We start from the raw sequence: 23,625 nt of genomic DNA, 5'->3' as shown, positions 1-23,625 counted from the left end.
ACACATGCAAATGTATGTTCATTGCGGCACTATTCACAATAGCAAAGACTTGGAATCAACCCAAATGTCCATCAGTGGCAGACTGGATTAAGAAAATGTGGCACATATACACCATGGAATACTATGCAGCCATAAAAAAAGATGAGTTTGTGTCCTTTGTAGGGACATGGATGCAACTGGAAACCATCATTCTCAGCTAACTATCACAAGAACAGTAAACCAAACACTGCATGTTCTCACTCATAGGTGGGAACTGAACAATGAAATCACTTGGACTCGGGAAGGGGAACATCACACACTGGGGCCTATTATGGGGAGGGGGGAGGGATTGCATTGGGAGTTATACCTGATGTAAAGGACGAGTTGATGGGTGCTGACGAGTTGATGGGTGCAGCACACCAACATGGCACAAGTATACATGTGTAACAAACGTGCACGTTATGCACATGTACCCTAGAACTTAAAGTATAATAATTAAAAAAAAGAAAGAAAGAAAGAAAGAAAAGGCATGGATAAATTTGTATGACAAAATTTGCTTTAAACCACTTTTGAACAGCGAAACTTTCAAATTGTATTAAAGGGCTGATTATCCCCTTGAATATTCTGAATGGTTCTAAACAGTGAAGGGAAAAACACATATTTTGATTTCAGTTACACCTCTAACTAAATATGACTATAGCTCTGTTTTTCATAGCTATATTGAAACTGTCCCTATTAACTTTATAAAATGAATCACAGAAGAAGGAAGGGGAAAAAATGAAAACGAAGCAAGCTTGCAGTACATTCAGCATTAATCATTAGGTCAGCTTGCTCTCTGACCTGCTTCCTCATAGTTTTTACTACCTATTGTCCCAGAATCATGTAGATCCTGTCAAAATATTATAGTTCCCCTTAAGTTCTTTGTGGATAATGACTAAATCATTGTGAAATCTTGTTTTCCTTTTGAGGTATTCCTTCAGGTCCTGCATACCAGTAAAACTACTGATACTAGCTGTTGCATAGGACCTCATGAGAAGCTGACTCAACAAAGAAGGCAGTTTCCAGATCCTGATGATTTCATCCCCCTAACACTGACCAATCAACAACCCCAATTTTCTGGACCTATGCCTTTCACAATTCTTTTACAAAATGCAGCCCATAACTTCTTTGGGAGACAGACTTGTGGGTCCTTTCTGTCCCCTTACTTAGCTGTCATATGATCAATAAATGTTTTTCCTGCTGCAAACACTGCTGTCTCAGTGCATTGGTCTGTTACTGCACAGCAGGCATACAAATTTGTTAATCCTCCAACAGTATCATTGTGCTGAATATAATTCAGTTTCATACTCAAGAAATTATTAAACAACATTTTAAAAAGCCTTCCTAAATATTTTAGCAGCTTACTTAAATTATTGAATGGATAATAAAAAATAGTCTATAAAATTTTATCAATCAAAGAAACATATGAAATAAAATTCCTCATTTTTAAAAGATAGTAAATTGTAACATAGAATGGAACCTATTTTATTTGTGGTTCACATATATAATATGTATACATATATATGTAATACGTGTGTATAAATGATTAAGTTTACTTGCTTTACAGACAAATCATAATCTTCAAAACTCAGACACTTAAAAACATTTGTTATTATATAATTATAATATTGATGACTTCCAATTAGTTGTAACATGAAAAATAAATTAACATGAGTAGCTAGGGCAACTAATATTTTTAGAGCAATATAAATACGCTGTGTAATAACATAATGGTAGATATATGCCATTATAATTACTACATTTGTCCAAACCCATAATGTACAACAATAAGAGCAACCCTAATGTAAACTATGGATGTAATATATATATGTCAATGAACCTAATGTAAAATATCATTAATAACTATAACAAACATACCACACTTGTACAGAATGTTGATAATGGGTAGGCTACACATGTGTGGGGGAAGAGAGTATATGGAAAATCTTTGTACCTTCTGCTCAATTGCTCAGTTTTGCTGTGAACCTAAACTGCTCTACAAAATAAAATTTATAAAAGAAAAGAAAAAATTACTGTTACAGAATTATAATGTTGACAAGTTCCAATCAGCTTTAACACAATAAAAAATTAGCATGTTTTTCCATTTAATTTAAATGGAGAGCATTATTCTGCTATCATTAAATCATAATTAAATTATAATTATAAACTATAATTGAAGTAATTAAATGAGGTCAATTTTAATTTTCACTACTTTGTTTCCAGTTATTTCTCCTTGTAACTGAATTGTTATCTCAATTGCTTTTAATTTCTCATCAAGTGAAAAATAAAGATATGAATTAAATGTTATTTGATGTGATGAAGCCTGCTTTTCTTAAAGAAGTGGCAAAACAAAAGTTTTGAGCTTGATTGAATACCATCCTTTCCACTATAATCTTGATTTGCATTTAAAAAATAAACATTGGAATATGTTGTTAATAAAAATAATCAAGATTTTTCAAAAATATTGATAACCTTAAAAAATAAACACTACCACCTTACATTCATATATGCATCTCTTTTCTTTGTGTGTGCATGGATTATTGTCACAACTGACATTTTGCTTTACATACAATTAAAAGCTAGAGAACATGATTTTAAGGACTTAACATAAAGTGAAGAGGTAGCAAAATCTTTTCCATTGTACTCTGGGTGATTTCATTATAAGGTGCTATATGAAAATATAGAAAGTGGGGCATGGAATCCAGACTTCATTGAATATTTAATAATTGGGGAAACCTGGAGAAGCGAATGCCATCTTAAGTGGAAGAGATAAATTCTCTACTTAAAAGATACCACTCTCTAAAGGACTGGTAAGAGATACACTGAAAGAGCTAAGGACGATAAAATCATGAACTGTAAGTATAGTTATAAAAAATGTATAAAATACTAAAGTCAACTTTAAGAGTAAAAATAGTGTAATAGGTACAAGAGGCAAATACATTTGCATTTTAGGGATTTGAAAAATTGGAAGCGGTTTTACTGGAAACTAAATGGAAGTTAATGATATTAGACCATCTGAGGATACCTGCTTTTTCCAAACCAGGTACTCAATTCCACAAGATTGCTTAACTCCTCACTACACACTTATACTCACTGGGATGTAAATTATGAGAAAAAAAACAGAAAGCATACATCAATATTATCTGTCTACTGTTGCTTAAACCTAATCATTCAGTCTAAACATGAAGTCTATTTGTACCTGGTTTACAATGGCCTAGTGCTGGGATATTCAATGATCCCTTCTTAGTTGCAACACAGATGAGTCCTGTGCTCATGCAGGTCTCATTCTAAAAAATCTTTATTTTTATTTAATTTTCAGATAAGACTTCATCAGTTTGTTTCCCATTCTTGCAGGGACCTTGGTGTATGTGAGTACAATCATTCGTATAGTTAAAATAAACAATGATTGTGTACCTAAAATATGCCAGGCCATATGGTAAATGAAAGGATGGAAATATTTCCTGTACACTAGCAGATTCTAGGACTGCTGCTTGTCTCTAAATATCTCCCAAAGGTACCAGCTCCTTTCAAATAAACTACCATACAAAGGCTAATTTTGGATATAATACTAACAACCACTTTTGAAATTCAGACTGTTACTCTTTCAAAAACATACCTTCACAGACATATTATTTATGTCCAAACAGATAGCAAGGGCAACATTTCTTTCCTGTTAAACTGGAGGTTCCTGTCTGTTCTCAGTCTGCTTCTTGTCCATTAATGGTCCAAAGCTATCACAATAAAGTACAAAAATTGTGGTGTAAACTATGTTCTGACTGATTATACATGCTTCTTTTTTTGTAATTATAAATGAATTTCAAATATTTTAAATTTAGAATTGTGTTAACCAAAAAATAAAAAAGAAGGCAAGCTAGCTAGATAGCAAAAAATGGCTTAATTTAAGTTCAAATAAGATGACAGAAGACACAAAGACTGAAAACCAAAACGTATTGTACACATATTAAATAATGAATATTTATGTGTGAGGTCATAATACAGAACGATAGAAAGTATAAAGGAAATAATTCATTTATTTAGTAATTTGATTATTAATCACATACCATGTACAACGTATTCATTTAGGGCCTGAGATATATCAATTAAAAAACAAAACAAAAAAAAAAAACAAAGATCCTTGCCCATTCAGGGCATACCAAGCAAGAGAAGATAAACATCAAACTTTAAACCTAGGTAATAAACAAATTACTTGGTATGTAAGAAGGCGATGAGTTTTACAGAAAAAATAAAACAACACAACAGTAAACCAGGTACAGATGATCTGGAGTGTTAAGTGTGTGTGTGTGTGTGTGTGTGTGTATGTGTGATGGCGGTGGCATAGTTTGTTTTATTAAATTGTATGTTTGGGCTTTATTGAAAAGAAAAGATTTTTAAAAACTTACGGAGTAGGTAGAAGATGAATATGGCTAGGAACAGTTTGATCCTAATCCTACAATGCAAGTATATTTGTATTCAAGAAAGTTAATGCAACTAGAGCTGACAGAATAAAAATGAAAATAGCAATAGATGACTCAGAACGTCAGTGATAAATCATATGGAATTTTACAGGCCATTGTAAAGACATAGAGAGGTATTGTAAAATGAAATTGGGAGATATTATAGGGTTTGGGCAGAGAAGTAATATGATTTGACATATTTTGGAAAGTAATCTGTGACTGAGGATTGAAGCAGAGAGTAACGTTGGAGACTCTTACAGGCAAGAGAGGTTAGAGGCGATGAGATTTTTGAGAAAAGAACAAGTCAAGTTGTGTAGCATGAGCAAAAGAAGGAGAATAGGAGCCATCAACTAAGATAGGAAGCTTGCTTGAGAAGGATGTTTGGTGGAATTCATGGTTTTTGCAGGAAGACTTTACCTTGACTGTTAGAGATTCCTTGAAAGTATTAAGTAAGTACAAGGAGCAGAAGTTTAAAAGATATATTTGAGTAGGAAGTATAAACATAAGAGTCATGGTTATAGTTACATGTAGTCAGTATTATAGCCTTAGGACTGTATAAAGTGACTGAAAGAGTTGGTATAGTTGATGTGTAAAAGAAGACAAGGACTGAGAATCAGAGCATTTCAACTTTTTGAGGATAGGGAGAAAACATGAATCATCAAAGGAGAAGATGAGAAAGCAGCACAATAAGAAACAAACAAACAAACAAACAAAGCCTCAAGAAAGTATAGTACAGGAAACCAATCTAAGAAAGTACATCGTGGAGAAGAAAATGCTTATTGTGTCAAGAACCCTTGGTAAGTCATGTAGTCATTAAATATCTGCGTGCATTCCCCGCTGGTTAATAATCTAATATTGGGTAAATATGTCGTTTGTCTCCAATGTTTACTTAGAGAAATTGTGAAAAAAATTTCTAAACATTCATTCATTAATGTATCAAATATGTATTGATCATATTTGGTGTTCCCAGGTAAGTTCTAGACACAGGGAACAAAGCCCATATAGTGAGGAATAAAATCTACATTTTTGCTTACAAAAACTTACATAAACAAAAAAACAAGCAGATAAACATGTCGAAGTTGACAGGTTTTCAAACAAAAATCAACTGAAGTGATGAAAGGCCTGCTCCATACCTTATTTATTCATAAATACTTCTCTGATAAGGTGTTACTTGTACAGAGATTTGAACATGATGAAGAAATGACCCATGAGGATATCTGCAAGATAATTTTCCAAGGATAGAAAAAAGTAAGGGCAGAGCAGAGGGGTAGGTGTAATGGGATCACTTACTACAGGATCGGAAAGGAAATCGATATGGCAGAAGCCATATGGTTCAGGCAAAGTGATAGGAAACACAGGAAGCTAGAGACCAGATAATGTATACCTCTTTTGACATGACAAAAACTATGTAATTTGTTCTAAGGTGAGATGGTAAAATTTGTATAATTTTAAATAGTGATGTGACATTATGTGACTTAATACATAATTGGAGTACTCAGTGTTATTAATGAACAAGGGAAAAGGGGGATTGCAGTTATAGGTTAATGGGATGTTATTTGAGGCACAACACTAAAGTCAGAATTGTACAAGGTTGAAAACAGAATAAATTTAACATACCTATATTAACATTTCAAACCTCCCAACAACTGACTCTAATTTCAATGAGACTTTTAAGTTTCCCTCACATAAAAAGAGTTATCACATATTTTAAGTGAATTGAAATGGTAAAAATAAATTGCAGTGTAAAGGGCACTGAAGGCTATGTAATATTCCACTTCACTTACAAATCACATTTTTTTCAAATTCTTTACTTTCAAGAATGTATGTTTTTTATAATCACTATCAAAGATAACTCTTTAATAAACAATCTTGTCCACAAATATTTGTTCTTTCACCTTATTACAAAATATTACAATACAGTTTTAAGTACTGGTACAAAGGCTTTATTATTTATGAGAATTTTGAATGTATTTCAAAATTCTTCTACAGAGAAGTGTAAAGTATAATATACTCAATAGCATTAAATATGAAAGTCTGTATTTCCAAAGACATTTACAAGTATTCGCATATTTTCTTCATGAATATTCATGGAATAAATTATCTCATAGTTTTGTTTTATATGCATTTATTAAGAATGAGATTGATAATTTATTATCTGGTGATAAGTAATTTGTGTTTGTTATTTTATGTACTGCCTCTTCATGATATTTATATAATTTTATATTTCAGTCTCGTTTTTCATTTATTTGAAAAAGTTATTTATACAGTGGTGGTATTAAAGTTTAAAAAAGAAATCTTTCATTTTCTTTTGAAGTAATAATTTACATATTTTTAATAAAATGTATTTATGCAAATTGATCAGCATGTCCTTTTATATTAAACACATTTTCTGTATTATTGGGAACAAGGCAAGGATGTCCATCTTCAACAATTTTATTAAACAGTATTCTGAGCAATACAAATAACATTTAATTGAAAGTCCAGTTAGAAACAAAGAATAGAAACTGTCTTGACTTGCAGATCTCATAATCGTAGAAAATTTTAAGAATCAACCAACAAATTAAGAATAAAATCATAATCTTGCTGACATCATTCTCCCAGATCTTGCTAAAATTGTATTCTTAATTTGTTGGTTGATTCAAACACAGAATTAACAACAATATACAGACCAAAATACCTTTATGCGTGGCCTAGATTCCAATAATGAAGTTGCAATACCTTAGACGTAAACAAAACTGTGACCAATCACATTGAAATTGGTAAAATCAGCAATTTCACTTTACTGGTATCAGCACCTCCCCAAAACCTGTACAGCTCAGTACTGACAGAGGTTGTTCTCTCCAGTAAATTCTCACTTTATGGAATGAGAGGAAAGAGAATGTATGCAAGTTCCAGCCTTTCAGTGTGCTCTAGGAACCAGTTTCTGTCTTGGGTCACATGGAATGTTGTTGCAACTGGCATAGTTCAAATTTCTGGGCAAAGCTGAAAACAAAAAAAAGAGGTGCCACCTACTATAACAGGCACAATTCTGTGAGATTGAGAAAAGGTGCACAACAACGTGATTTTTTTTTTTCCCCAGGATGAAGGGAGAGGTTGAATATGCAGTCTATGTTTGGCATTTCAGTGATCTGTCCTGGGGAAATGGGATGGACAGCTAAATGCAGCTAGTGTAGCTCTGTGACACGTAGAAGATACGCAACACCAAGACTGACTCCAGAATGAAGAAGAGAAGTGCATCATGCATACTCATATGGTTTGGGTCTGTGTCCTCACCAAATCTCATGTCCAATTTTAGTTCCCAGAGTTGGAGGTGGGTGGGAGGTGGTTGGATCTTGGGGGTGGATTTCTCATGAATGGTTCAGCACCATTCTGTCAGTGCTATTCTTGCTAAAGTGATTAAGTTATGAAATATGGCTGTTTGAAAGTGTGTATCACCCCCTTCCTCCATCTCTTGTTTCTGGATCCTGTCATGTAAGATGACTGCTCCCTTTTTGCCTTGTGACATGATTGTAAGTTTTCTGAGGCATCCCCAGAAGCTAATCAGATGCCAGCATTATGCTTCCTGTACAGCCCAAGAAACTGTGAGCCAATTAAATCTCTTGCTCTCTCTCCCCATTTTTTGTAAATAACCCAGTCTCAGGTATTTCTTTATAGCAGTGCAAGAATGGACTAACTCAGAAAATTGGTACCAAGGAGTGGAGTATTGCTATAGAGGTACCTGAAAATATCAGATTGGCTTTGGAACTGGGTAACTGGCAGGGATTGAAAATCTTTGTGGGGCTCAGAAGAAGACAGGAAGATGAGGGTAAACTTGAAACTTCCTAGATACTTATTGAACGGTTGTGACCGAAATGCTAATAGTGATATGGACACAGATGGCCAGGCTGATAAGGTCTCAAGTGAAGATGAGAAACTTATTAGGAACTGAAACAAAGGTCACTTTGTTATGCCTTAGCAAAAAGGTTGGCTGCATTGTGCCCCTGTCATAGGGATCTGTGGAACTTTAAACTTGAGAGTTATGTATTAAGGTATCTGGCAGAAATTTCAAAGCAGCAAAACATTCAAGATGTGGCATGGTTGCTTCTAACAACCTATGCTCATATGCATGAGCAAATAAATGATATGAAACTGAAATTCATATTTAAAGGGGAAGCAAAGTGTAACAGTTTGGACAATTTGCAGCCTGGCCATGTAGTAGAAAAGAAAAGCCCATTTTTAGAGGAAGAATTTAAGCAGGCTGCAGAAATTTGCATAAGTCAAAAGGAGTCAAGTGTTAATAGCTAAGACAACGGGGAAAAGGGCTCAAAGGCATTTCAGAGACATTTGTGCCAGTTTCTCCCTTCACAGGCCCAGACACCTGGGAAAGAAATAATGGTTTTGTGGGTCAGGCCCAGGGTCCCCCAGCTTGTGCAACCTCAGATCACTTCTGCCTGCATCACGGTCACTTGAGTTCCAGCCATGGCTCATAGGGGCCAATGTACAGCTTGGGCTGCTGCATCAGAAGGCACAAGTCATAAGCTTTGGTGGCTTCCGTGTGGTGTTAAGCCTACAGGTGCACAGAATACAACAGTTGAGGCTTGGGAGTCTCCACCTAGATTTCAGAAGATGTATGGAAAAGCCAGGATGTCCAGGGAGAAGCTGAATGTAGAGGCAAAGTCCTCATGGAGAACCTCTACTAGGGCAGTGCAAAGGGGAAATAAACGTGAGGTTGAAACCCATACACAGATTCTATACTAGGGAATTGCCTAGTGGAACTGTGAGAAGAAGGCCACTATCCTTTAGACCCAAGAATTGTAGATCCACTGGCAGCTTGCACCCTCAGTCTGAAAAACCACAGGCACTCAATGACAGCCTCTCAGAGCAGTGATGGGGGTGAACCCTACAAAGTCACATGGGTGGAGCTGTCCAAAGCTTGGGGAGCCCACTCTTCACACCAATGTACACTGGATGTGGGATATGGAGTCAAAGGAGATTATGTTGGAGCTTTAAAATTTAATGACTTCCCTGCTGGGTTTCAGACTTGTGTGGGAGTTGTAGGCCCTTTCTTTAGGCTGATTTTTCCCTTTTGGAATGATAGTATTTACCCAATGTCTATATCTTCATTGTATTTTGGGAGTAATAACTTGTTTTTGATTTTACAGGCTCATAGACTGAAGAGACTAACCCTGTTTCACATGAGATTTTGGACTTTGGACATTTGAGTTAATGGTGACATACATTAAAACTTTGGGCATCTGTAGGGAAGGCATCATTTATTTTGCAATGCGAGAAAAACATAATATTTGAGGTATGGGGCAGAATGACATGGTTTGGATCTATGTCCCTACCAAATCTTATGTCAAATTGTAGTCACTAATGCTAGAGGTGGGAGCTGGTGGGAGGTGTTGGGTCCTGGGACTAGATTTCTCATAAATAGTTTAGCACCATTCTCTTGGTTCTGTTCTCATGATACTGAGTGAGTTCTTAGAAGATCTGGTGGTTTAAAAGTGTGTAGCACCTCCCCAACCTTTACTCCTGGCTCCTGTCATGTAAGATGACTGCTTTCCTTTTGTCTTGCTCCATGATTGTAAGTTTCTGAGGCCTCCCTAGAAGCTGAGCTGATGCCAACCTCATGCTTCCTGTATAGCCTGTGAAACTATAAGCCAATTAAAAGTTTTTTTTTTTTTTTAATAAATTACCCAGTCTCAGGCATTTCTTTATAGCAATGTGAGAACGCACTAATACAATATCTATAAAAAAAAAGTGTTCAGTGGCTCACAAATCTTTAGCTGTGCTGATGGGTACAGATCTTCTCTGTCAAAATCAGTCTGTAATAATTGAGAGAGGTGGCTATTTCTTCAAATGCCCAAACAACACAAAGTTATAAGAAATAATGAATAATCATGAAATATAACACAACCAAATAAACAAAATTAATATCCAGTAACCGGCCCTAAGCAAATGGAGATCTGTAAATTGCCTGTTAAAATATTTAAAATAATATTCTTGAAAAACCTCACTCAGTTAAAAGAGAACACAAATAGAAAGTAATATAAAGAAAAGAATTCATGAGAAAAATGGAAATACCGACAGAGAAAAATCATTAAGAAAATTCTATAACTGGAGAATGAAATAACTTAACTGAAAAGCTTAATAGAGTACATTAATAGGAGACTTGATCAGGCAGAAGAAGTCATAGGAACCTAAAAAAAAAGGAATAAAAAATAGTAAAACAAAACAAAACAAAACACTAAGGCACGTATGAGACGTTATCAAGCCAATTTATATATTTATTATGAAATCTCAGAGAGTCAGAAATGCAGAAAAGAACAAACTTAAGCAGCTAATGGCTAAAACTTTCTGAATCTAGGGAGGGAAATAGATGTCTAGATTCATGTAGTTCAAAAAAATTCAAATATATTGAACATAAAGAGGTCTTTGCCAAGACACAATACAGGATGAGTATTCTTTACCCCAAACAGTTAGAACCAGAAGTGCTTCAGATCTGGATTTTCTTCAGATTTTGGAATATTTACATTATACTTACTGGTTGAGCTTTCCTAATATGGAATTTGAAATCTGAAATACTCAAATGAGCATTTTCTTTGAGCCTCAGGTTGGTACCCAAAATGTTTTGGATTTTGAAGCATTTCAAATTTTGGATTTTCAGATTAGGGATACTCAAACCATGTAATTAAATTATTAAAAGTCAACTGGAAAAAAAAATTTTGAAAACAGCAACAAAAAGTGATTCATCACATGCAAAAAAATCTCCATAAGACTGTCAGTGGATTTTCAGCTGAAACCCTGTAGGCCAGTAAAGAGTAGGTTAGTATTTCCAAAGCCCCGGATGAACAACAACAAGGAAAATGCATAAAATCAAGAATGCTATACCTACTAAAACTGTCAGTCAGAAGTGAGGGACAGATAAACAATTTTCTGAACAAACCAAAGCCGACAGAGTTCATCATCACTAGACTTCCTCTACAAAAATTGTAAAGGGAGTTCTTCAAGTTGAAGCTATAAGATGCAAGACAGCAACATGAAAGCATAAAAAAGTATAAAATTCAAAGTTAAATATACAGACAAATGCCATAGTACTGTAATGGTGGCATGTGACTCATTTTTAACTTTTAGCATTATAGTTTAAAAAAGTGTTAAGAATAACTATAGCTACTTTTTAAAATGAATATACAATCAAAAGATGTGTTTTTAAAAAGAAAGTTAAATAAAATTGACAAACCCTTAGCAAGACCTAATTAAAAGAGAGAAGACTCCTTCAGAAATAACATAGAAAAAACTTACAACTGGTGCCACAGAAAAAGAATCATAAAAGACTACTATGAACAATATATAATACATGGAATAACTAGAAAAATGGACACATTCTTAGAAATATGCAATCTTCTAACATTGAATCATAAAGATAGAAAACCTTAAAAGACCAATAATGAATTATGAGATTGAGTAAATAATAAAATTTCTTCTAATAGGGAAAAATCCATGACCAGAATGCTCACTGGTAAAACATTTAAAGAATTACAATTAGTCTTCTTAAATTAGTTTAAATTTTTTGAAGAGGATGGAACACATCCAAACTCATTGTATCAGTTAAGCATTGCCCCTGTGAACCCAAAAGTATTGGACACAGGTCTCCATCAATTTAGAAAGTTTATTTTGTCAAAGTTAAGAATGTGTGCCCATGACACAGTCCCATGAAGTCTTAACAACATGTGCCCAAGGTGGTTGGGTTACAGCTTGCTTTTGTACATTTTAGGAAAACATAATACATCAATCAACACGTGTAAGATGTACACTGGTTCTATATGGAAGGGCATGACACTTTAGGAGGTTAAAGTGGAAGAATCCCCTGATACTGGAGATCAAGGCTGCAGTGAGCTGTAATCGTACCACTGCACTCCAGCCTGGGTGACAGAGTAAGACCTTTTCTCAAAAATAAACATAATAATAATAAAATAAAATAAATAAATAAAACAATCTATGATTTCAATGCTCCCCCCATCAAAGTTCTAATGGCATTTTTACAAAAATAGGGAAAACAAAACCCCTCATAAAGAACAACAAATTATGCCAAATAGTCAAAGCAATTTTGAGAAAGAACAAAGGTGTAAGCATCACACTTTCTGATTCAAACTATATTACAAAGCTATTGTAATCAAAATCATATGGTACTGGCATAAAAATAGGCACATAGATAAATGAAGAAGAATAAAGATCCTAGACAGAAACCCATATATACATTTTCAAATAATCTGTTACAAGAATATGAAGAACACACACTGAAGGAAGCATAGTTCCTTCAATAAATGGCATTGGGAAACTGGATGTTCACACGCAAAAAAATAAAATAAAAATGAACCCATATCTTACATCACTTAATCAACTAGAATAGATTAAAGACATAAACATAAAACTTGAAGTCATTAACTTCCTGTAAGAAAACATAGGGACAAAGCCCCATGACATTGGTCTTGGCAATAATTTTTTGGGATATGAGACCAAAAGCACATGGAACAAAGGCAAAAATAAATAAGCAAGACTGCAAAAATAAACAAACAAGACTGCTTCAAACTAAAAACCTTCACATCAAATAAAACAATCAATAGAGTGAAAAGGAAACCTTTGTTTTAATTGAAGATATCAGCAAACCATATACCTAATAAAGGAGATTAATATCCAAAATACATAAGGAAATCCTACAGTTTAATAACAAAAAACAAACAATCTGTTTAAAATACGGGCAAAAACTTGAAAAGGCACTCTCTGAAGAATACATACAAATAGACACCAACTACATATAAATGTGATCAGCATTACCAATAAGTAGGGAAAAGTATATCAAAACCACTAGAAGATACTATCTTCCACCTGTTAGAATAGCTCTCATAAGAAAGAAGAGAAAAAAATCAGTATGTGGAAAAATATGAGCTCTACACATTGTTAGTGGTATTGTAAAATTGTACAGCTTCTATGGAAAGCAGCATGGAAATTCTTCAAAAGGTTAAAAATAGAACAACCATATGATTCAGTAATTCCACTTCTGGGTATATACTCAAAAATATTGAAATCAGGGTATTGAAGCATTATTCACATATTAATTGTAGCATTATTCACAACACTCAAGATAAGAAACAACTTAAATGTCTATTGATGGATGAAAATATTTTTAAAATTTGGTGTATACACAAAATGAAATATTATTCAGCCTGAAAAATCGAAGAAAATCTTGCCATGAGTGACAATGTTAATGAGCCTGGAGACGTTATGCTAAGTAAAATAAGTAAGTCACAGAAAAACAAATACTGCATGATTCCACTTACATGAGGTATTTAAATAGTCAAACACATAAAAATAAAGAGGAAAATGGTGGTCATCAAGAGATGAGAAAATGGAAAAATGAAGAATATTTTTTCATTGGGTATGAAGTTTCAGCCATATGAGATAACTAAGTTTTAGAGGTATGTTTAACATATGCTTACACTTAGCAATACGTTATCTTGCATTTAAAATGTTTACTAAGAAAGTTGGTCTAATGTTAAGTATAAATTTCTAGGAAAATCTGGCACTAAACGTTAGAAACAAGAAAACAAACATGAAAAACACAAAGAAGCATGAGAAACTTCTGAAGTGATAAATATTTCCTTGATTACGTTGATGGTTTTATGAATATACACATATATCAAAAGTCATCAGATTGTATACATTAAAAATGTGCACTTTTTGTATATTAATTATATTTCAATAACGTTATTAAAAAGAATTTGACAAGAATATGGTATAAAATATCACTAAACAAAAATAATATGTAATAAAAAGTATTTCTATAAACAAACAGCAACTAATTGGAAATATTTAAAATTCCATTATGTGTAAAATACTTATGGATGATCTGAACCAAATGGATGCAATACCTCTACATTGAAAACTATGAAACAATCCAGTGAGAAATTAAGCAAATCTTAAATATATGCAGAGATATACTGTGTTCATGAATAGAAAAACTAAATATTTTAAAGTATTTTTATTTCTTAAATTATTAATTCAATACAATCCCAATTATGATTGCAGAGGCTTTTTTTTTTCCTAGAAATTGACAAACATGCCTGACAATATTAATGAAAATACAGAGGATTCAGGAGTAATAAAAATAATCTTGCAAAGCACACTTTTGAAGTAAATACACTACCTGATTTTGGCATTCACTTTAACGATATGTTATTTAAGTAAACACAGTTATAGCATAAGGATAGATATGGTTGAATAAAATGGAGAATTCAGGAAGAGACCCACACTTATAGATTAAAGTTACTTATATAAAAGCAATCAAAAAGTAATGAGAAAAAGTAATATTTTCAAGAAATGTTATTATAACAACAGTTTTCTTACTTTTCTTTTTTAAAAAAAATCTTTGATTTACCCTTCCAGATAATTTCTGCCTTTCAACTTTTTTAGATTTAGACATTTTTTTCTCCTCAATTTCCCTCACATTTTCTTCAATACTGGGGAATTCTATTTTATTCCTGATTACAACAAGTGACATAAAATCAAAAGAAAACAAACAAATAAAAAATAGAGTGCAATGGTTAATGTCAGTGGAATTATTTCAAGAGGATGGCACGGCCAGAAAAATTAAGACTGAAAAACAACTTTGGGTGCGCAGCTTCATAACACTTGAAAAACAGTTGCTTCACAACACCTGAAAACAAAACACATGTTTTTACTGTACTAGCTTCTATTGTCATTGCTCTTATTTTATTTCACTTTGGTACTTACTGTTTTCTGAAATTGTAAATGCATAACATAATAGCAGAATGTCTCATGTTAAGGTGCTGGTGAAGGCTAGAAAACCAGCCCCTACAAAGACCACTTAGTAAGGCTCTAGGAAACACATACAGAGAGTAATACTTCTGTCTATATACATCTTCATGTATGACAAGCCAACCTCTGATCAGGGGGCAGGAATAAAGAAGCAAATAGGAATCTTCCTGAACTTCTCGGATGTTATTTTGTAGATCTATATATAGGAAAGTAAACAATTTACACCTAGTCAGTGAGAGGAAAGGTGATAGATTAAAACTCAGAAACCATGGCAGACAAAGAACAACTAACTCATGGGAGGGGTGGGAATGGATTATAAAGTCTATTATATGCTATGCTAAAATGTCCAGTGTAAAAGGAAGACTTCTGAATGTAAATGGCCTTAAATTGATTCTTTAAGAAAAGTGACCTGTGGCCAAGTGTTGAAAGAATTAAGGAGTATCTACTATATTTCAGGCAGTCAACAAGCTAATATATGTAAGCTGATGTACGTATATTGTATATAGTCCTCTAACTCTTGCAGCAAATATGTAAGGTAATTGCTATTTAACTGAAGCCTAGAGAAGTTAAGTAATTTACCCAAGATGTATCCGTAGCAAAATAGGAATTTAAAATATAGGTATAAATAACACTAAGTACTGGTTTCTTTCCATTACATCAGTGATTTTTAACTGTGGATAGTTTTGTCCCCATTCCACCCCCACAACACCAGTACATTTGGCAATGTCTGGAGACATTTTTGATTATCTCTAAAACTGGACTGGGACAGGGGCACGATGACACAAATGACATCTCATAGAAAGAGGCAAGGGATGCCACTAAACATCCAACAATGTACAGGCCATTGCCCTCAGCAAAGAATTATGCAATACTAAATGCCAACAGTGCCACGGCTGAAAACTCTGCACTCTGTAGAGTTTCACTATGCCAACTAGACAAGCCAAAAGTATTTTATTAAGACAGAAGAAAGGATATTCTAAAGAGATGTGACAGTACATATGTTTGACTAGCTACATTTGAATGCAATGACAAAGAATTCAAAATTTATCTTAACACCAATATGGTCTTGGAACAAATGTCAACAATGCATTATGCTTTTCTTTTAAATTCATTCATTCATCTACGAATCTAGAGTGTTTTCATGGTGTTACTCTAAAATTATTCTCATACTCTCATCAATAAAAAATAAAAAATTATAGACATACCCCATCACATGTAAGACATAGACATAAAAATAAATATAATCTAAAACTAAATTCTGAAACTAATTTTTATATATAATATATAATATATAACATAATACAAGTTTAATATAATTTATGACAAGAGTATTAAATGTTTTGTAAAAAGGAAAAAAAAAACCTGTTAGTATATTTATTGTCAGCATACAATATGTCAAGTCCTATTCATCTAATACAAAATCCTGGAAGCAATTCCACTTACAGAAAATGCTCTGGATTTCCCCCCAAGGTGGAATTTATAGAAGGACAGCGATCTGAGAAGACTGCCAATTCATTTCAGTTCTACCATTACACAGAGAAGATGGGAAAGAAGGGGGAACAAAGAAACGAGGAAAATAAAGATGGTAAAAAGCTCATTCTGACTGTTATAGATTGAATCCAAAAAAAAAAAAAAAGCCAAAGAGTGAGCTCTGATGGTACACACACAGATCTTTAACAGGCTGTCAACTTCAACACATCACCATAAAGAAAGCTAAGGTTAAGTCAGTTTGGGATTTGGTAAGCAAAAAGAAAGTGAGTAAAAATGATGTATTTCTATAAATATAATTAGCAATTATTTTTCCATAGACAACTATTAATGGTCCCATAATGAATATTCTACTTGTTATCCTTATCTACTGTGATGATAATGGCTATTATAATATCATACAGTTATTCACATAATAGTTTTTTTTTTTCTGATTTAACCTTTGGGAATATAGTTCTTAGCTTAAAGCATAAGTTTGTAATCACAAAGACTGATATTTTAAGAGATCTTAAATATGAAATATGGGTTGGAGGCAGACAGATGAATAGGCAAAGCACAGAGCACGGAAGATTTTTAGGACAATGAAAATACTCTGTATGATGCTATGATGATGGTTACATATCATTATACATTTTCCCAGATAATACAGGAGGCTATGCATGTGCTGTAGCTAGCAGGCAGTAATAGGGGATTTCAATAAATTTTGTGGAAAATACAATTAATAGAAAACAAACATAAGCTTTTTGTCTTAACAGAAGCTCCATCAATGTTTAGAAATTGTTGTTAGTGATGATACCAGTCATTTAGTTCATTCATAAAGAACTGAGTGAGGGTGCTGAGAATTTAACGCCAATGCAGGTGTCTTTATATCATTAACTGAAGAAAAATAAAAATCCATTATAAATCTTTTAAGATTAGGAGACAAAAAGAAGTCAGAAGAAACCAAATCAGGGTTGCAGACTGTAAGGTGGATGTTTAATGGTCTGCCATAGAAAGTCACAAAATTGCTCTGGTTTGATGATGACAATACTGAGCAGAAGTATCTCTGATGAAGCATCCTGGGGATTTTTCTGCCAGAGATTTGGTTAACATTCTCAAAACACTCGCATAATAACTGGATGTCATATTTCTTTGGCCCTCCAGAAAGTCAATGAGCAAAATACTTCAGAACCCCCTAAAATTGTTGCCGTGATCGTTCCTCTTGACCAGTCCACTTTTGCTTTGACAGAACCACTTCCACATTTTGGTAGCCGTTGCTTTGATTGTGCTTTGTCTTCAGAATTGTGCTGGTGAAGCCATGTATTATCTCCGATTATAATTCTTCAAGGATATGTTTCAGGATCTTGATTTCACTTTTTGAAAATTTCCATGGAAGGCTCTGCCTTTGTCTACTGCTGACCTTGGCACAACGGTTTTGCCACTTATTGAGTGAAAAGTTTGCTCAACTTTAATTTTTTAGTCAGTATTGTATAAGCTGGACTTTGAGATGCCTATGGTGTTGACCATTGTTTCTGCTGTGAAATTGTTAGTCCTTTTCAATTAGGGCAAGAACAGATTAATTTTTTTCTCATAAATTGTTGTAGTTGGTTGATCAATGTGAGCTTCATCTTTAACAATGTCAACATTGTCTTGTTACTTCTCAATACAAGTTATCTGTTTGATTTATGTGGGGCATTATTCCCATAAAATTTTTATAAAGCGTCAGTGATTTCACTATTTTTCTATGCAAGCTTCACCATAAATTTGATGTTTGCTCTTGCTTAAATTTTAGTAAAATTTAAGTTACTCTAATAGGGTCTCTTTTCAGACTGATGTCTGATCCTTCTTAGTGATTCAGACTTTGAGTCTGTTCAAACTTGTTACTACAGGTTAGTATAAAGTTATTTTGGCAAAAAAAAAAAAAATCTTGAAATCCATGCATAGTTTTTTCATAGTATTCACGTCCTATGACATTTTAAGTCCCTTTCTATATGAAAAATATTTATACCTTCCTCCCTATTTTGCTATGAAACTAAAACTTCTCTAAAATATCAAGTGTTTAAAAATGGGTTAATTACCCTGCTAACCAACTAATGACATCTTTTTCTCTCTTTCGCTGTTTCTCTCCCTCTCTCTCTCTGTTTCTCCCTGTGTCTCTTCTCTTTCTCACTTGGATAAGCTATTGGTGATTAAACACAAATTAATAGAAATTGAGATACTATCCACCAACAATTTCATTCATTCATTTTAAGGAAGATATATATTAATACCTCCAGAAAAAAATGCATATCTTTTCTTTATTTCCATTTGGAATTTTAATGGATCCATATCCAAAGATGTAAATTCTTAGTCGTATAATTTGCTTTTCTGCAAATTCTTGAAATAGTCCTTCCAAGAAATTTTTGAGTAAGAGAATTTATATTCATATACCCTGTAATTTTTCCCACTATAAACATTTCCCTTAGGCACTTTATTTCTGCATTACATGTTGCATAAGCATTGTTTCATTATTTTTTATTTAAATACCATGGTGAACTCTGACCAACACACACAAACAAAATGTCAGACTTATTGCTTTTTACACTAGACTGTTTCTCAAGGATGTTATATCATTGTATAGAACAATTAGAGAATTTTTATTCTAACAGTAACCTAATGGATTCTTTACTATACTACATACAAGTTTCAAGAATAAAAATCTCTCTAAAACATAAAATACAATAAACTCTGATATATAAACTAGGTATAAAAGTGTGTTTTTTACCTTAATATTATAATAAAATTAAACTTCTGAACTAAATAGAAAGGTAAGAGGTACTAAAATAAAATGTTAACTATTAGTGGAGTTACCAGGTAAAGAATAGTGTTAATATTTATTTACTTTGGGCAGTAAAAGTTTGGGGTTTTTAACACTTGTGAAAATACATTACACGTGGGAAAGGGAGCTTGAGAAAGCAAAGCAAAACTGTCTGAGCTCAAAATTACAACTGGGGAATCCTCACTGACACAGCAACACCCCAAAGATACAATGATGAATGCTGGCGTAAGACCTGGATTTAATTAGAAAACTAACTCTTCAACTGTCATCAATCACAGTGGAGACATCAGCAAGTGATAGAACAAGACGGAGAGAAACTACTACTGAGATTTAATGCAAAGAGAAAATCTAAAGCAAAGGGAAGAGCAGACACTGAGAAAAGTTTCTGGCAAACAAAATGACCCTCAACACAACGTAATGTAAAAAGAATTTAAAACCTGTTGTGCACTGAGGGCAGAAATAGCAAAAACAAGCTCAAACTGGGTTAAAAAAATATAAAGTGGTATATCTGTGATCTTTTTGTAGCAATCTGATTAATTCTTATAATTCATTGTATTTACCTCCTTTTGTTCACCACTCCCAAATCGTTTTATCTTTTCTCATGGTAGTGTGCTGCCCTTGACAGTCCATTAGGTGTCAGTCTATATGCCATGAGAAGCTCATTCACAAGGTAACCTTTGGATTCAATCTATAATCATCAGCATGTACTTTTGAGCCCCTTCCTTTTCCTTCTTTTTCTCTCATCTCCTTGGTGTATACCGATAATGATGAAATGAATTGATAGTCTTTACCTTGCATTATTCATACTTCTGCTCCCCAGGAATTCCACCTACAATAGACTTCCAGGCCTTTTTCTTTTTCTTTTGGTCCAGAACACTTCTAGGATTTTCAAAATGAAGTTCTCCAATTTTTATCTTCTTACTTTTTCAAAAGACATTCTAATATGAATTTCTTCAGGACTTGGATTTCTCATCTGCAATTTATTTCCGAGTGGGCTTAATAAATTCTATAATTTTAAACACAAATACAATAATAGCTATTCTCTTTACCAAATTTCTGGTTTATATTTATCTTTTGATCTCACGTACCTTGCTGGCTATTTGGAATATTTTCTTTAATTTTTATTGGCATCCCAAATATAACATGGCTAGGAGAAATAATCTGAATGTTTCCTACCACATTTGGCACTATCTCAAAAATGATACTGAATCTTCCCCGATTTTCAAGTCAATTAGTTAGTGGAAATGTCCATGTTATCAATTTCTTAGCAAAGACCTAATTTATTCTACTCCCAAAGGTAAAGTTAATGGTTCTGCCATATTTCTCAACCTCCACTTCCACCATACCAATTATGGCTATCATCCTCTTTCTCTGAACTACTGTTAGCTTCTTTAACCAGAGTCCCTGCTTATATAATTGCCTACCTAAAATGTGTTTTTAAAAATATGTCTTTATATTGTTAAAACCCAACTAAATCTTTCCTATTTCAACTGCAATAAAACCCAATTTCATGACCACAAGTGTCTTTTATTTTTTATTTTTATTTTTTTTGACAGAGTTTCTCTCTTGTTGCCCAGGATGGAGTGCAATGGCACTATCTTGGCTCACTGCAACCTCTGCCTCCCGTGTTCAAGAGATTCTCCTGCCTCAGCCTCCTGAGTACCTCGGATTACAGGTGTGTGCCATCATGCCCGGCTAACTTTTGTATTTTTACTAGACATGGGGGTTTCACCATGTTGACCAGACTGGTCTCAAACTCCTGACCTCGTGATCCACTTGCTTCGGCCTCCCAAAAGTGCTGGGATTTCAGTCTTTCAAATTTTTATATGTACATCTGGCACCTCTTGTTATGCTCCAGTGTAGTCTACGCACCTTGGTATTGAACGGAGTCTGTACCCATGTCTGTATTATTTTCCCTACAGCTTTTTCATACGACTGATTTTCACCCTACTCTTTACATTTCAATGGAAACCTTACTTCTTTAGAAAGGACACTTCTGACTTACCTATATAAATACATATTCTCTATTACTTTCTCTCACACATACCTGAACATTTCCTTAACATAATCTGCAGTATTACATGTGTGTGTCTGTGTGTGTGACTGTGTATATGACTCTGTGTGTGTGTGTTAAGGATGTATTGTTTCTCTTTTCTATTAAAAAGTAAATTCCATGAAGGAAAGAACCATTTTTGTATTATACGTGCCTTTCCTCAATGTTGAGAACAATGCCTGTTACTCAATTAATATGCATTGACTGGACTAGCAGTTACTTCCAATAATGATATAAAGATAAACACAGTTTGCCTCAGATATATATTTAGTTTTTAATTCTCTATAAAATTTCTAAAATAAAATTTAATAAAAAATATTAAAGTGAAATATGAAAGGCAGGATTGTTTACTTGCACGAGATCATTTAAGCGTACAAAAGTTCAAAAAACATTTCATAATTAATTAATAGGGTACTTATCTTAGTCTGTTTAGATTGTTATAATAAAATGTATCAGACTGTATAATTTATAAGCTACAGACGTTAATCACTTATAGTTCTGGAGGCTGGGAAGTCACAGATCATTGTGCCAGCAGATCAGTAAAGATCAGTATCTGGTGAGGGCTTGTTCTTGTTTTCCAAGATGGCAACTTCTTGCTGTGTCCCCACATGGTTGAAGGAGCAAACAAGCTCCCTTGAGTCTCTTTAATGAGGGCGTTAATTACAGTCACAAGTGTTCACCCTCATGACTTGATTACTCCCCAAAAGGCTCCATCTCTTAATACTATTGCAGTGGGGATTAGGTTACAATGTATTAATTTGAGGGGAACACAAATATTCTAACCATAGCATTCTCTTGCAAGATATATCTGTGGACTTATGACGCTAAAATACAATATCGCTTATTCCCTACTTCAAAATGAATGACTATCCACTTAGGAAACCATGGTATTATGCTAATAGCCAGTGGCTAATAGAATTTATTCTATCTAGTGTTGAATACATTGTCTTTCCTGTGTGCTGGAAAAATTGTGTTCAGTAAGTACTTACTTAATGTTTAACTCTTAGTTATGTTGGGCCTCCTTTGTGAGCACATCTATCAATCATATAACAACAATATCAATAACAAAAAGTACTGAAGATAAAATAATGAGGAGGAGAAGCAGCTTTGAAAGTGGGGAGGGAGAAGTTTGAATCTCTAAGCGCCGGTCTTCTTAGCTTAGAGACTGAAAAATAGCGCTATTAAATATATGCCATATTCAACTGAAGTCACAAAAAGTAAGAAAGGAAGGAGGGAAAGATAAAGAAAATAAGGTGGAAGCAAAAACATTGGTAAAGTAGACACAAGCATAATGAAACATAAAAATAATTTTAATGGAAAAAGGAATTGAAAATACAACCAGTCAACGGAAAAATGCAGTATGTGATTTATTCTTTATATTATAAACCCCTCAAGGACTTTCGAATTTTTCTTTGTCCACCTTAGTACATTAAATATATTTTCCTTTTGAAAATAATTTGTTCAAAATCTTCAAGCAACAGAAATATTTCTAAATACTTTTTAATTATATAAAATAGCTACAGGAAGTTGTATCTTTTTTTTGGAATATCGATAAAAGAGCATAATTTATGTTATCACGTTTTTATGATTTTGATGAAACTCATAAACATATTAAATCTTGGATACATATTTTTTCCAAAGCTGAATTGTACTTTGGGTAAGTTCAATTAGTGTTTTAAACTACTATTAGTTAGTCAAAAGATTTCCAGATTGGAGTATATCTTTCATCTTCTCTGACTTGTAAAAAAATGAATCAATAAAAGAGCTTTTGTACCTGCACAAATTGGAATGATTGCAAAAAACTAATTTTTTTCTCCATTATTTCTGCTGCTACTGTGACAGGAACTGCTGATGACTGGCTAAGCCACATTTTCAGAAGGGCGACTCACCAACCCTTCTTTCCCCTCATGCCGGAGCTGAGAAAAATAAATGTATCAAGATCCCTTTCTTTGACACAATTTCAAATATTTAGACAGATTTACCAGTTTTTGTTCTTA

The sequence above is a fragment of the Mandrillus leucophaeus genome, unplaced genomic scaffold, assembly GCF_000951045.1.
Source record: "Mandrillus leucophaeus isolate KB7577 unplaced genomic scaffold, Mleu.le_1.0 Scaffold758, whole genome shotgun sequence".
NCBI classification, from domain to species: domain Eukaryota; kingdom Metazoa; phylum Chordata; class Mammalia; order Primates; family Cercopithecidae; genus Mandrillus; species Mandrillus leucophaeus.
Note: the sequence above shows the minus strand (reverse complement) of the source record.